The sequence below is a fragment of the Castor canadensis genome, chromosome 11 (assembly GCF_047511655.1).
Source record: "Castor canadensis chromosome 11, mCasCan1.hap1v2, whole genome shotgun sequence".
Lineage (NCBI taxonomy): Eukaryota > Metazoa > Chordata > Mammalia > Rodentia > Castoridae > Castor > Castor canadensis.
This window is the reverse complement of record NC_133396.1, coordinates 121,429,615-121,443,559: the sequence shown is the minus strand read 5'-3', so window position 1 is coordinate 121,443,559 and position 13,945 is coordinate 121,429,615. Positions and strand designations below refer to the sequence as shown.

General features: G+C 41.7%; 1 protein-coding gene across 1 annotated transcript in view; it reads right to left on the bottom strand.

Moving 5' to 3' along the window:
• Positions 1–3,780: 3,780 nt before the first annotated feature.
• Positions 3,781–13,945, bottom strand: part of Ints7 (integrator complex subunit 7) — an 85,739-nt gene continuing 75,574 nt past the window's right edge. Inside the window, exon 21 of the mRNA XM_074048374.1 lies at positions 3,781–4,117. The gene's annotated coding sequence lies outside the window, so the exon portion shown is untranslated. The remainder of the gene's footprint in view (positions 4,118–13,945) is intronic.

The following is a 13,945-nucleotide window of genomic DNA, read 5'->3' as shown; positions in this document are numbered from 1 at the left end:
ATTTAATTCTCACAACTATGAGTTTATCTGCACCAAGTTCCAATAATCTCAAGTAAAATGCCTCAAATTGTACAGTTGGTAAATGGCAGATTTCGGATGCCAGACACTTTGGAGTGACCTCAACCTCTGTTCTCTTTCCATACACAACCCTGTACCTCTATACTCATCTCTTAGTCATGCTTGATTAAGACTCTTTTCTAATTTCCTGATAAGAAAGGAATTATAAGCCAATACCTTAGGTCATACCTTCATATCATATCACATCTTATCAGTGGTTGAGTAAACTTAGATTAAACAAGGAGATTCTCAGTCAGTCATACAGACTTGGTTAGTCTTACCTCCTCCTTTTGTTGTCTATTTACATTTTCCAGATGTAGCTCCTCTGAATATTTGGGCTGGTAGATTCTGCAAGCCATGGAAATCAAGGCCAGGTATTATAACCAGGTAACCAAGTGAGCACAGGCCTTTACCTGAAACTGGTTTGGTGAGATTCATTTAATTATGCTACATGTCTCATCTGTCTCACCTCTGTCCTCAGACCCTCCTGGAATCCAGGGGCAGGCCAGCAAAGTACTGACTGCAGCATTCAGATGTGACAATGGAGACCACCGAGTAGCAGCTACAGTTGGCCTTCCTGTTCACACAGCATAAAATGTGAAGGTTATCAATGGTCATCTCCATGCCTTCTCTGTGTTACATTTTAGTGACTTGACACACTTATAAGAAAGGACAGTACACACTTCCACACTGCAGTGGATCCACTGGGTTATTTGCTCAGCTGCACTTCTCTGGGGGATAGTCCAACCTCTCCCACCCCTCCAATGCACATATGTCACCACCAGGCTCTTTAAGACAGTTTCAGGCAGTCATGTTTATGCTGTGACCTGCCCAGATTCCCTCTCCCAGGACTCTAGAATTTTTGACAGAGACCCAAAGAAAGGTGTTGTCTCGGGAGGCAGGCCCTTTATGGTAGCCCCTCCTGAGGAAAGTCTACCATTACCTGTTGCAGTAGACTCAGGATCAGTAAAATACATTAAAAACAAAACAAAACAAAAAAAAAAACAGTGTAAAAAGCTCAATCTCTCTCTCTCTCTCTCTCTCACACACACACACACACACACACACACACACACACACACACACACACACGGAATCAGAAAGCTTCCCAGTCCTCAGGAACAAATATAGTCATATATCACACATGACATTTTGGTCATCAATGGATCACATACACAATGGTGGTTCCATAAAATTATAAGGAAGCTGAAAAATTCCTATTGTTTAGTGACACCACAGCTGTCATAACTTGGTAAGACAACACATTGCTCACATTTGTGGTGCTGCTGGTGTAAACAAACCTACTGCACAGGCAATCAAATAAAAGTATAACGTATACAGTTATGTATAGCACATAACATTTGATAATGGTAATAAGTTATGATTTATATACCTACTATACTCTGTCATCATTTTAGTGTACTCCTATCTCTTGTGCTTACTACACCATCTCTTGATTGCATCAAGGGGCCACTGTGGGCAGCTGACCTATACCATCTAGGTTTGTCTGTGCACAGACAATGATGAAATCAGTTAACAATGCATTTCTCTCAACACATTCCCATCAGCAAGAAATGTGATTGCATATAGAATTTGGAAGTGAATTAATCTTTTCTTTGTTGCCCTCTTGAGGCATCATCAAGCTTGCATTTTATTTCCTAGTCACACATTTCTAGGAGCCCATGGGTGGGCCCATGGAAGGCAAGAATGTGTCTTACTTATTGTTGTATTTCCCACAGGCCTAACCAAATCCTGACCCTTGTGAACACTGGGTAGTTGATTTACATTTGCTCGACTAGACTGGCAAAATGGTAAATTTGCACATTTCTGGGGTAAACAATATTAAAACTATACTCAAATTTAATCACCTATCCTTCCTTGGATTCAGTTACTGTGCCATGATTTAAGAAACAGGCAGCCATTAGGTAAGTGTCTGTGTTGTAAAGCAAGGGCTTAGCATGTGCAACACCCTCAGTTGCATCCCCAGGATCAGAAAGAAAAAAAGAAAAAAGTGGGAGAGAGATGAGAGGAAACTCCTATGGGACATTCCTCATTTCTTCCTTGTCTTGACCCCTTCATGTCCACTTTTGTGTCTTTTCTCTGCCTTCAGCTCTCCTTCCTCTCACATGCCCACCTCAAGCTGGTGCCCTTTACTTCCCCCATCCCTGTTAAGATACTGTGAGTGGTGTCTTAGGATTCATTAGAAGATGCTGAGGGCAGCATAGGGCTGCAATTCTAGACATGTCACCACTGAGCAGATGCTTGCCAGGGCCCCAGCAGCCCCGTTGAGATTTAGAACCACAGAAGGACATGGAGAGTGGAGAGGCTCAGGGAAGAACTGGAACCAGCTGGGGCTGGAAAATCGTATGTAAGGGAATGACTTTGTGAAACCACAGTGCAAAGCCCTTTTTGACTATTCAGAGGGCTTTTCTTGGGGATCTATTGGTCACTCCATTTGTCCCCTAAAAGCATTTATAGAGACCTGGGTGATGGTTTTGGAGACTGGAGAGGTTCAGAGAAAAGACGAGCAGTCTCATGCTCAGAGCACCCAGGGCTGTGCCCTCCCGTCCTGCCTCTTGGCTGCCCAGCCTAGAAGACAGCTGCAGCAATGTTGACAGAGGTATGGCTGTGGGTGAGGCTGAGGATCCTGGGTATTCAAATGCCTTCCCCCACTGGCATCCCAGAAAGGGAGTGGACAAAGGGGAAGGGCACGCACCAGACACATGAAGACAATTTGTTTGTAAATCTGTGTTTGCCTATATGCTGTACTAAATGTTGTATATAGTGTAAAGTAGCCTTGCATTTTGTGAGGCTTCTATTTATGTTTCAGGATTTTAGTGATAAGAAAATCTACACTTACATTCTTTTTCTATGCCTGTAATATACCTTGGGAAGTAAGCAGTTGAAGTAATTTTTTTCTTTCCTACAGCAGGAAACATTAAAAGTTAAAATACATCTTTTGATTATTATCTTTACTTAAGTAACATATGAAGGGTCACCTTATTAATATTTGGATAGACCTCCTGGACTCCTCCTTATTATGGACTTGCACATGAAAATATGGTTTTAAAACTATGAAGCCAGGTGTGGTGGGTACATACCTGTAATCTCAGTACTAAGGAGGATGGGGCAGGAGAAGCATAAATTTGAGGCCAGCCTGGGATGCCTAGTGAGAACCTGTCACAAAAAGAAAACAAAAGATTATAACACAGCCATACTGGTTTGTAACCTATCTTTTTACTCAAATATGTCATAAACATTTCCACTGCAATCAACATCATTAATCTTAATAGTTACACAGCCCTATTATTTAATGAAGTTAGTACACTTTAATTAACTTCTAGTAATGTGTGTGTGTGAGAGTGGACATGGAACCCAGGGCCTCACGCCTGCTAGCAAGTGTTCTACCACTGAGCCTCAACCTAAGCACCTAATTGACTCGTATAGTTAAATTTTTACAATATTTTCAATTTTTGGCTTAGTAAACCACATTTGATAAGTCCTTTTATAATATTTCTGCTTGCTTGTCAAAGTATTGTGTAATCATACAACTTTTCACACAATGCCACTCTTCCATCTAGGAAAATTCTGTCAACTCATGCCACCTGCCCGCCCCGCCCCAAGAATAGGATTTTAAAAATAATTCAGAATGTTTCTATTAAATATTTCTAACATCTAAGGGACATAAAGAGTAACAAAATCTCTGTGAATTCATCATCCAGCTTAATACCACCAGGGTCCCAAAAGCCCCCGTGCTTCTCCAACCCCATCCTGCCCTCTTCCTCAGAAAAAGCCACCTTCCCAAAGTGTCTCCACCAGCCACTTGCTTTTCTTTTGTCTTAATCACATATGCTTGCATCCCTTTACCATGTATGATTTAGTTCTGTATGGTTTTCCTTAATATAAATGAAACTGTACTTACGTTATCATTTGTAACTTGCTTTTTTGTAATTTTTTTTGGTTGGACTGGGATTTGAACTCAGGGCTTACATGCTTGCAAAGCAGGTGCTCTATCACTTGAGTTATGCCTCCAGTCCTAAAATTTGCTTTTTAAAAACATCTGTAACGGAAGAATAACACACACACACACACAGAGAAAAGTGCATCTGAAAGGTTGAGCTTGAAACATTTTCTTAACATGGATACACAAATAAATCAAGACACAGAACATGAGCAGCATGCCTCTTGAGCCCCTCCAATTACTACTTTCCTCCAAGGGAACCATTTTTAAAATCTATTGTTCTTATTTATTACTATTATTTTGTAGTACTGAGGATAGAACCCAGGGCCTTGCATATGCTAGGCAAGTGCTCTACCACTGAGCTACACCAGCCCTTCTGACTTTTAATATTATAAAATTTATATAAATGCTGGGCGCTGATGGCTCATGCCTGTAACCCTAGCAACTCAGGAGGCAGAGATCAGGAGGATCAGGGTTCGAAGCCAGTTCTGTACAAATAGTTCCATGAGACCCTATCTTGAGAAACCCTTCACAAAAATAGGGCGGGTGGAGTGGCTCAAGGTGAAGGCCCTGAGTTCAAGTACCAGTACCACAAAAAAAAAAAACAAATAAAATTACATATATATAAATGGATTCAGAGTGACTTTATTACACTCAATTTTGTTTATACATGTTGCTGCGATTCACTTGTTTTAGTACTGTATTGTCTATACTGTGTGATACATGAATATAATGCACTTTATGAATTTATCTATTGATGGCTATTTGGGTTCCTCCCAGCATTTGCTTTACAGAGATATTATAAACATTCTCCTATGTGGCTTTTTTTTTTTTTTGGGGTGGGACTGAAGTCTGAACTCAGAGCTTTGCATTTGCAAAGCAGGAGCTCTATCACTTGAGTCAATCCTCCAGTCCTTCTATGGGACTTCTTCTGCTCAGATAGGTTTCTTTAGGAGAAACTAGGAGTGGAATTGCAGGGTCAGAGAATAGGGACTGGGGGTCTAGCTCAGGTAGAATATGTATCTGGCCTGTATCAGTCCCTGGGTTTGATCTCCAGCACCACAGTTTTAGGAACTGCTTCATAGGTAATGTCAAATATGATCTTACTGGGCAAGGGGTGTGGCTCAGTAGTAGAGCACTTGCCTAGCGTGTGAGGCCCTGGGTTCCATCCCTAGCACATAATAACAATGACAATAACAACTCACCTTTTACTACTAAAAAGAAATCTTTGCCAATCTGGTAGGTAAAAATTTAATTCACATATTTCTCTTATTTCATGCTTACATTTTCAAGCTATTAACTGGCCTTTTTTGGTTTTGTGTGTGTGTGTGTGTGTGTATTCTCTGTCCTCAGCCCATTTTTCTATTGGGTCGCTTGTCTTGTACTTAGTGATTTTCAAAGATCTTTATATAAAAAGAGTTTTTTTTCTTTTTTGAGACAAGGTCTTGCTATATAGTTCAAACTGGCCTCAAATTCAAGATCCTCTTGCCTCAGCTTCTTGTGTGCTGGGCCACATCAGGCCTATATTAAAAATATTACTCTTATCTTACAAATATTGCAAATATATTCTCTGCAATTTTTTTTATAGTTTCATTTATGGTGTTTTGCTGTTCAGAACTTTTCATTTTTTGTGCAATTAGAGCTACATTATTTTTTCTATAGGTTCTGGCTATCTGCTATGAAAATCATGCTTAAAGATCCTTTTCACTCCAGGATGACATTATTTGTTATGGTGACTTATTTTTCGTAGCCACAGAGTACATGGATGGTTTTCCAAAGTTGCTGACCAAAGGTGGCATATAGCTGGGTAAAGGTATGACTTAGATCATATTTCTGCTCTGCAGATTTTAGAAGCAAAAGTGGAATTTCCATTTCTAGAGACCTATTTTCATCATATAGAGAATGAAAAATGAATTGAGCTGTAGAAAGGCCAATTCTTTGTTTCTTATGCAAAGGATGTAGAAATCATGGTCTTTCTTCCCTAGCACCCCACAGGTAAACTGGATTTATTACAGTGGGGAAATTTCACCAAAGTGGAAACACCTGAGGGACAAAACCCGCCACCAAGAACCACCAAATGAACTCTCCAGCAATGCCTGGCATGGGCTCCCTCCCTCAGGGGTTGCAGATTGCTCTGGCTTTTACAATTTTCAAGCTGTGTTCCAAGGAGCTTTTGTGGTTTAAATCAATGTGCTTCTGGGAATAAGTGCCCTTATTATTTCCTAGTTCACATTAATTGCCTTGCTCTTATACCACTGTGACATAATACACTTTGTACTGCAGTACAATAACAGTCCTTTCAGGAATCTGTAAGAGCTTTCTAATTAGGACTCAAGATCTCAATGACAGATGGAAAAACTGAAGTCTAGAGACAGGGATGACAAAGCTTCACCTGGGTCAAAAAGGAGCTAAGCCCAAGTCTGGCTCCTCCTCAGGGGGTACACTTCTTCTCTAGCAGTAATTGTAGAATAGGCTGCTGGGGGCATGGCAGGGAGCACTGGGCCTCTGAAATCCTGCTTAGGGGTCACCTGCTATGGAGTTGAGGGCCAAGAAGTAGCAATGCCTAGAAATTGATTGGGTAGTATCTCTCATGTTTGCAATCAGTTCTCAGGGGTCAGGTTTTTAGGAACAGAAACTACATGATGGCTAGGTCATCTGAAACTGAATTCTGCATTAAGCAACCACAACTTTATTGACTTCCTATTATGTGCCAGGCACTATGCTGGACACTAAGAATGTGAAAATGAACACCCAATTCATCCCTCTGGCACAAAAAAAGCCCCATGTTTCCTTCATTTAGTATAGGATTATTTTCACAATTCACCAAGTTCTTCCTTACACCGAACTTAAACTTTTGCTGCCATTTTAAATTTCCTTGTTTCATGTTCTGTGTTTGTGGGTGGAGGGGTGGCTAATATTTCAAAACTTTAAAAAATTTATAAGCAGAAGATAAATACACAGGCAGGGAATCTTAAGAATTCCCTGTAAAAGAGGGAACAAAAGGCTGGGTTAACACTAATTCTGGGGGCTTTCTGGGAAGGTTTCCTGGAGAGGACTTTGACATGGATAAAAAGTAGGGTATGGGCTGCAGTATGCAGAACTAGAGGGAGACATGCACTGCACTTCCACACAATACAGACTCAGAGGTGTACAATGTCCTAGGAATCAAGGAACAATGAGAAAGTCAACAGGTCCAAAGTGGCCATGGTTAATCTTACTGTTCTTTTGTCTATTTTTATAGTCAAAAATCCATCCCTTTCTATTCTCAGTATCTTATTTTGGATGTCTAAAGATAGAATGCTATTTTTCTTTGTCTTTGACTTAATTGCTTTAACCTTCCACTTTCTCCATGATGCTGAGGACTCTTCTGACTATAGAAGATCACACATTGGGAAGTGTCCAAAAGAAAAGCAGAGATGACTATTTCACTTCATTTCATTATAAGGACACAATGGCAGTCAGGGAACTTTGGGAAAGAACTCAGCTGGGTTTCCTTTCTATCATCTTTATAGCAGAGAACATGGCCTCCTATGCTCCCAAGGTTACCTGCCACAGGTCCAGTCACCTAGAAGGAGGTCCTGAGACCCAAATCTATTGGAAAAGCTACAGGTGAAAGCAGACAGGGGTGGGTAGGAGTGTGAGGGAACACGTGGGCTGGCAAGCAACTAATAAAGCGACCAACATGGAGACGAAAACATCAGCTTTGAGCCTTAGGAATCTGGAAGCCACCTTGTGTTCCCCTCCTTTGTCTTTCTCTTTCTTGGTATCTTCCATTACCCACTCCACCTTTCACAGGGTCTTCTCAGTAGTGCATTACACATACCTCTTAGTCAATGAGAATAGTAATGTATGTCCTCCTGAAGTCTCTCTTCAGTGCACTTTGCCATCTCTGCTAGACCTTAGCACCATGGACAAACGCTCACTGATTCCCAATATATGTGATGTCAGAGGCCTCCTGAGAGCAGGGATCTACATGTGCTTTGTATGTACATGGGTGCCTTGCATATAGCAAATACTCAAGTCAATCCATGAAAAAGAGGCAAGGAGAAGGGGAAGAACTTGGCTGGACACTGAAACCCAAAGAACATACTCTAAATTCTTACTTACCAAGAGGACACTTGTTGGAGGACAGTGAAGATGACTGAAAAGTAAAGATGAGTGCACAGTGAAAAAAAAAATTCTTGCAAGCTTTAACCACTTGTCCTTTCCACTTCAGCCTTCAGATCAGAGCCTTGGCTGCACTCTTGAACCACACTAGGCCTCTGAGATACTTGTGGGTCATATTCTACCTTTATTCTGCTCAGCACTCGACAGCATCCAGTAGGTTTGCCTCTCCACATCCATCTCTGAGGTGGGTGGTGGAATGTTAGCAGGAAGATCAATTAAGACTGTTCCATGCAGGGATGAGAATCAGGGCTGGAGCCAGAGAACAGTCAGACTGACGAGGGACATGGGAAGTGGAGGGGTGGATTGTTTCCATTGACAGGATATGGAAACATTAGCTACCATTTGTCCTTGATGTCAACCCCATGGGCTACGCAGCCTGCCTCCTTAAATGTAATGCAAGCTATGGGAGAACACTAAGCATTATGCCTGGTTAGAGCCCATGGGCTACGCAGCCTGCCTCCTTAAATGTAATGCAAGCTATGGGAGAACACTAAGCATTATGCCTGGCTAGAGAAACAAAACATGGAAGGATAGTTAGGCTTTTCTGTGGAGGTAGGAGGAAAACACAAACAAAGGCCACAAAGGAGAGATTGTGCAAACCAAGCTCATGAAACATCCAGGAAGCTAGTTTTCTTGGAGTCTGGGTAATATGTGGGGGGAGGGGAGGAGTCCAGTGCTGAGCTTGGCTGCTACCCTACTGTCTGAAGTGTGCATGGTCTTCAGAGGCAGAAGGAAGAATGTAGACTGTATCAGGATCCCAGTGAGCATAATTTTTTTAAACCAGAAGAATAAATCGGGAAGCAATGGTAAGTAAAGTTTACTCAGGAGACCAAAATGAGTAACAAGGAACACAGGAAACAAAAGCAACATTCCAGGAAGACAATGAGATTGTGAACCAGGATGACGGCAGTGGGAACAGAAAGAGGGAATGTTGTGAAGAATAGCCCCTCCTCTCCTCAAAAATAGGACAGCTCCTTTCCTGCCTGGACACATGTCTCATATAAACATGCAGACAGTTTTAAGGTGAGAGAAATAGCCTCATTCTCTTCTCAGTTGTCTAGCTGGGCCCTCCCTGGACCTCACTCCACCCCCAATATTTGTCCTCTGTGCCTTTTCTGTTCCCTCCATCACATTCTGGGCTATGGCTGGAGGCATTTGCTCAAAGGACAGAGTTAGTTATACAGGGGTTATTTATAACTGCAGCTGCACAGCCACAGCCCTCTGTCTAGAGGGCACGTGTTTGGAGAGCAGGCCCACACCCCATCTCCCTTTGCTTCAGTGGGGAGCCTACAGCTGTAGCCTCCGTGTGATCTTGCTGAGGGAATGGCTCTAAGAGGTCAAGTGGTCCATCCCTCTGCCTCTAGAGAAGCCTTGGCAAACACCCCCACCCCTGTGGCTGGGCAGAACTCCTAAGGCTCTCAGACATCCTCACACAGCCCCATGTCTACTTCCTTTAGTATGTGGTTATTTTCACAGTTTACCCAGTTCTTCTTCATACCCCCACCTGAATTCCTTTCTGCAATTTAAAGTCTTCTTGTTTCATGTTTTGTTTGGGAGGAAGGGAGGGTGGAATAGGGAGTGGCTAATTCTCCAAAGCCTTTTGAGTAGGGAACAAGTTCTGATCAGATAAGTATCCATTGAATCATGAGGCATATGTCCAATAGATGTGATGGCACAAGTTAACCTTGGATATAAGCCTATTTACTTTGCAGTTGACTATGAGAGAAGCCTGGGTTGACTCACTGTGCTGGCGATGCTTCTCCCACTTCTTCCAGCCCAGGACTCCAGACTCGTGTTGATAAGAAAGCTTGAGTGATGGAAACACTCACATCCCAAGAGAAAATACTAAATTCCTCTTGAGTCTAAGATGGCCCTTAAATGACATAGATCAACCTACTCAGAGGCAGAGCTGACCGGAAACCTGTTCTTTCTCAGATACTGTCTGGGCTAGCAGGCCTCACTGCCCACTCTACCCTGACCAACAATTAGTGGGCACCAGCCAGGTATTAGGCTTTGTGCATATCATCTTAAACTTCACATTCTTCAACAGGGTAGTTACTAACCACACTTAACAGATGATAGCAAAGCTCAAAAACATGTGAAGAAAATAGCCAGGGGGCTGCTGTGAGGCATGGGACAATGGAAGGAGCTGTTTGTTCCCATTAACAGGACATGGTAACATTGGCCACCATTTGTCTACATTTGAGTCATCCCTGAGGGCCAGGCAGCTAACTGTACCTAACACTGGAGATGATACTGATCATAGAAGTGTATAAAGGAGCAGATTTGGTTACAGGGACTGGGGTGAAGGTGTTTGGCAGAGTCTGGAGGGGCAGGTAGGTTTTTCACTGTGGAATAGTTGGGAGTCAGGAGAGACCACATTCTGATTGGAGCTCTTTGTCTCTGACCCAAACAGAGAAATGAAGCAGGTTTAAGGTTGCCACATGAGTAGTTTAGGTTTGCTATAAAGGAAAATTGAGTGAACTATGAGAATGGTTAACAGTAAAGGAGGACCGTAAGATGAACGGGCTTTTCTGAAGAGCTACACACACCATGGGGAATAGCAGCAACTCAACCTAAATCTCTCCTCCATCCCTGGAGAAAACCACGAGATGCTGAGGAAGTTTAGGCTCATCCAGCACAGTCAAAGCTAGCAGGGCTTTCTCATTGCCCTCCACCCCATGCCTCTGTGATAAATAGGGAACAGCATGGAGCCAAAGGAACAGGCCCACTTCTGTACTTCCAGTGCCTGGTGCACTGCATGTGTTCAATAAACACTTGTTAAGTGAATCTGAAGTTATCTGTGGTCTTGCTGGCCAAGCCTTTGACAAAGATCCAGCCAAGTTGGAGCTCACAACATTGCTGACTGAGCTGCAGCACCCTGTGATGTCAGCTGAGCTACCTTCAGTACTTAGGGTAAAGAAAAGTATTTTCCACCAGCCACTTGGGTGTGGGGGGTGGGGCAGTGCTTAGAACAACCTTGGTTGGGCCTCTCCTGTGTCAAGGGCCCTCAAGGAGAGTCTAAATGCGTTCCCTCCCTGAAAGAGAGCAATCCTAGCCAAGGCTAATATGCTTTTGAGCATCCCAGGGGACACAGTAACCACTGAGTAGGATACATCTGATGCTGCTTAAGTGATTCTGTGATTACAGTTATTTCTCCTTAATGTCCTGGTACCTTAGAATGTGACATTGAGAAGTTTGAGTCATCCGCAGCCTGGCCAGAACAGCAATAGTTTCTGCAACAGAAGACAATATTTAACTCTTGAGTGTAACCTACCTCATTAGTTTACACTTGGGGGTCTTTTTTTACTTGTAAGTAGTAGATACCCAGTTGTCTCTGATTATTCCAAGTAGAGGCTGAGAAGGGACATACATCTTCCAAGTGCTGCAAAAGGTTGTCCAGTTTTGTAATTCCCTAACATCCCCTCCCAACTGCTACACACAAAGGAATACTATAAAGATTCAGAAATGGATTCTCTCTCTCTCTCTCCAACCACATGTGCATAAAGAAGAAGAAAAAAAGATTCAAAGGGCACACTTTTGTGCTTAGTCAAAGATTTTTATAAAGTCCTTTCTCCATGTTTCCTAAAATTACAGAGGTTCTGTTCTATCAGAGGAGATAGAACACACCTTGAGGGTTCTCTCTGTTTCCTGTTGACTCTTCTACCCCTCAGAACAGGATTGGTTGTGTGAGGGTCACAGTGAGCGAATCCCTCTCTGCACTTGCTTTTCTTCAGTAGTCCTGCAAATTCTCCTGTGTCCTTGCTTGTGGGTAGGGACAGGAAAACAAGGAAGAAGGCGTATAAGCATTAGCAGTTCATCACCACTCTGCTCATCTCACTCATTTCATGCCATCAGGGCATGAAAGAAAGTCTCATTAACTAGATCCATTACTTCCAATGGGAGTGGGAGAGTCTCAGGCAGAGCCAACAACTTCCACCTCCTAGGATCTTGGGCTAGTCACGGATCTCTCATAAGACTCAGCCCAATTTAGCTTTATTTTTTGGTGGAGAGGGGTCCTAATCCTCTAAACACTTTTGATTGTTACAAATAAGCTTCATCAAAACTCACAAATTCAATCTCCAAGAAAGTCAAGGGTAGTTGAGGTAGAGAATATTTCTTCTCTGCATACCACCTTTCTTTAAAACATCATGACCTCTGGGTATTTGGTAGATGCTTGCTTTCCTGAGTTTTCTAATTAATTCAGCGTTATCCTACCTTTATAATTTTTTTAAAACAACAGCAGCAACAAAATGAATTTTAACCTGGAAACAAGAAAATATTTTTAGTCTTAAGTTTGCCAGCAGGGTACATAAACCAGACCTGTAGACATGATCTACAAGAAAGACATTTCCTAAACTTATTTCGCCAAGTTTCCAATCTTTAACCAGAAAATAATAAATAATAAAGAGAACAATTATTTCTTATACAACAAACTTGACTATGTACGAGAGAACTGCTCTAGCAAAGATTAGCAAGGAAATAGGAATGGATAAAGGGAAAGATACACAGCCTGAAAAGTAGGTTTAAGAAAGTAAATTTACAACAGCATTTTTCAGTAGAACGTGGAAACCAATAGTTCCAGGTCTTTGTGTGTTATTTAAGGAGAAAAATGTTCCTTGTTCTGTTTCAACTACAATTATAATTCAAAACCCAGTTGCTCATTGTACTTTAGACAGAGAGCCACCACAGAAGAATGGACTGGTTCCAGCAGAACCAAAAAACCCACACAACCCCTGGTGTTAAAGTCTGTGTTCTTGGGCAAGAAATGGAATGGGAAACAAAACCTACTGCTGAGACATGAAATCTAAGCTAATTCACCAAACCTTCGGACTTCTCGCTGTATTCCAGACTTTAAATGTTTGTGTGACTGATAAGAGACTGCACTGTAGAAAGAACAGGGTTTTGTTGAATAACACAGTATTGTACTATCAGAAACAAAGCAAACACATCTATGCTAAATACACCGCTGTCCCCTATACACTGTTCTATGTGAAACATTCACCGCATCAAAGGATTTCAATGTATATTTTATTATCCAGTGGCCTACTCAAGGGTTTTATTTAGGTCTTAAGGTAAAAGTGAGTTCTCATTTCTTCATTTTTCACTCCTTGTGTTGTCTGTTTTTTTAGGCAGTAGCTATATGAGGTTATTTAAATTTAACTGAATTAAAAGAAAATAAAAGATTCAGTTCCCTGTCAAGCCATATTTTAAGTACTGAGTAGTTCTGTGTGGCTACTGGCTACACTGGACAGTGTGGACTTGGAGCATTTTCATATCACAGAGTTCTACTGGCCAATGCTGTAATAGTCCATATACCAAGTGGCAAGTCATCTTATTCTCAATATTCTGACAGGTATTAGAGCAGAAAGATCAAGTGACCTGTCTACTGATAATGACAATTTAGTTTTATAAATAGAATTTAGGCTGACATCCCCAAGACTCTAGTCTGTAGGTGTTGCTTGGTTGGTTTGCTCTTTTCTGAACCACATCTTAATGTGAAAAGTGGCTTACATAGCTTCTAGCTGCAAATTACCTGCCACCTTGGTTAGTCATGTCAGATCTCTTGGTTTAAGCTAAAATACAATAGTACTTTGATTTCTATATAGGTAATATAACTACTGCTATCATCATTAAAGGTACTCAGAATGTATTACATAATTTTCTTTGTATGTTTAAGTATTTTAATGACTTATAGCACTGTAGCTGTCAAAAATTCGTTAGGCTAGCTCAATATTATTTTATTATTCTGTGTACCTA